At 42.7% G+C, this 2,559-nt stretch overlaps 1 protein-coding gene across 1 annotated transcript in view; it reads left to right on the forward strand.

Annotated features, from left to right (window-relative positions):
• Positions 1–1,232: 1,232 nt before the first annotated feature.
• TBL1X (transducin beta like 1 X-linked) overlaps positions 1,233–2,559 on the forward strand; it is a 196,961-nt gene continuing 195,634 nt past the window's right edge. Inside the window, exon 1 of the mRNA XM_058441827.1 lies at positions 1,233–1,315. The gene's annotated coding sequence lies outside the window, so the exon portion shown is untranslated. The remainder of the gene's footprint in view (positions 1,316–2,559) is intronic.

A 2,559-nucleotide genomic window follows, 5' to 3' on the forward strand; every position in this document is an offset into this window, starting at 1 on the left:
AGCTTACCAGGCCAGCATGATCAAGTTACGAGAAATGGAGACCAGGACACTACCTCTGCTGGGTGTGCTGCTCCGGGCTCCTTCGAAAGGGGAAGCAACTGGTGGACTTCCTTGGGCTGTGGTTCAGTTGGACTCCCACAGGTGCCATGAAGGCTCTGCAGAGCCAGGGATGCTTGCACCCTGGAGAGACCTTGCTCCAGGAGCTCCGGAGCTGGTAGGGGCGGTGACAGTGACGCCCTGGCTTGCCATGCCCAGTGCTTGGGCAATGCTGAGCTCCGAGGGAGGAACCCAGAACCATGCGGGAGCAAGGGAGGGAGGCAGGCGAGGAGAAGGGTTGCCCAGGAGCCTGCAGGTCGGGTCGGTGTTGTATCAAATTGTCTTTTCCTGCTTTTTGCTGTCTGATCCCACTAAAGACTAGCCAGAGAGATGGGGAGATGAAAAATGGTGGACAGCCATTTTTCTTTCTTTCACTGTGACTACAACGTCTGTTTCATATCAACAGCAACGTCTGTACAGGCATCCTAATGAGTATAAATAATGTCTTCAGAAAACTGGGTTTGTGAGGCTCCTGTCATCTGAATTTCTTTCATCATTTAAGTGATGATTTTTTACTCATTGACGTACGGTTGTTATTTAGTGGCCACGTATTATTCATATAGGGTTCTTTATGTGCTTTCTGTGTACATTTATTTTCGTACTCATTGTATTTCAGTGTGGCTTATATAGAATTAAGATGCACCCATTCTTAGCTATTATGGACTGTTTTTTAAAAAAAGGTTTATAGAGATATGATTCACATACCAAACACCCATTTAAGTGCCTAATTCAACAGTTCTTAGTACCCTAATTAAAAAAAAAAATACAGTGTTGAGTATTTTCCTTTTCTCGTTTTTCACTAAAGTGGACTCAGGATTGGGGGTGACTGTCAGTCCCTTGGTTTGATTCTTGGCTGCCATTGTTTACTGGGGACGGATGTTGGTACCTCCCTTAATAGGATATTGTTAGAGCATTTTACAAATTCTGGTTAAAAAAAATCCCACATGAGATCTCCCCTCTTCCCCCCTCTCTGAGTGTAGGCATTGTCAGCTGCAGTTGTCCAGCATCTCCAGGACTCTTTTCATTTGCGGGATGGAAACAATGTACCCTCTGAACAACTCCTCCCTGTTTCTCCTCCCTCCAGCTCCTGGCAACCACTATTCCACTCCCTGCTTCTTTGAATTTCACAACTTGAGGTAGCTTGTGTAAGTGGAATTATTTTAAAAGCTGGTTCATGTTAAAGTGCTTAGAACAGAGCTTGGTGAGCATCCGGTCAACAGTAAGTACTTTTGTTATTCTTTTTATATTACTCTTTTTTTTTTAAAAGAGGCCAGACACATGGGCTTCTGTCTTTTCACAGCTTGGGATCTATGCAGACCCAGGCTTCCAGAAGCCATCCCACTTGAATTCTTACTCCCTTTTCCCCTAAAAAGAAGCTCTGAAATCCTAATTGTCAAGAAGGCTTTGCCTGCTGTGCATGCCTGAGTAATGTTATTTTTGTCATTATTTGAGAGACGGGGAGGAAGCTTCCAGTCCCCTGTAAGGAAACGAAATCATCGTGCACAGATGTGGTTCTGTTTATAGAGGGAAGGAAATGGAGGTGAAGAGTGTGTGTGGCTTGCAGCCAAGCTTGCGAGTGTGCAGAGGAATAAACGTTTTTGCCTCCAGAGTTTTAATTGGAAATGTATCTGAATTCTACCTCCTGGACACACTGGCCTGAGGTCTCCCCTGCATACCTGATCGTGAAAGTCTTCGGGTGTGTTTGTAAACACACAGCCCCCCTTATGTGAGAGTCAGCACAAACTTCTAAAGATGCGATGATGAATTCTATCACAGAAGTATTTCTGGTTTTGTGAAAATAACCTTGCACTCTTTAATTATATCCAAATGATCGAATCTGGCTCTGATGTCTTGTCAAAATTAATGTTGAAGGACAGTGCCCTTTATATTTTACTTGTCTGGGTGTAAACATCCTAGTCTTTAAAGTTGAGTATGTAGGACTACCTCTCTACTTGATTACTCTGAAAAGAGTGTACAGAGTGAGTTTTTTAAATGGAATTAGTGTGCATACGAGGATCAGAGTGACATTTAACAAATCCTTCAATAGATAGTGCTGGTATGAGGATTGGTGAAACTAGAGGTAGGGAATGAGCATTTTTGGTTCTATATCATATTCCCAAGACATTTTCGAATGATTCACCCTTTGCCATCAGAATGGTTTGAAATCGATCAGCCTGAATCCACTAATGTGGGCTGCGGCACATGAATTTTAATACTAGAAGCACACAGTTGTGCTGTGTTTCAAATGAACTCTGGCCATTTGAAGTGAGCAGGCATAGGCAGTCTTCTGTCCTGTGATAACCTCAGTACATATCTTTTCTGTTTTTTAAAGTACCTTACAAGCTGCTGCATTACAGTCGTTATTATTGGGCCATTACAAAAAGCTATCCAATTTTAAGTGTCTTGGATAATTCTTGTTTGCCCCAGCGTCAGAATTGAGCATTTTTTTTTTTTTTTTTTTTT

This window comes from Hylobates moloch, unplaced genomic scaffold, assembly GCF_009828535.3.
Source record: "Hylobates moloch isolate HMO894 unplaced genomic scaffold, HMol_V3 SCAFFOLD_7, whole genome shotgun sequence".
Lineage (NCBI taxonomy): Eukaryota > Metazoa > Chordata > Mammalia > Primates > Hylobatidae > Hylobates > Hylobates moloch.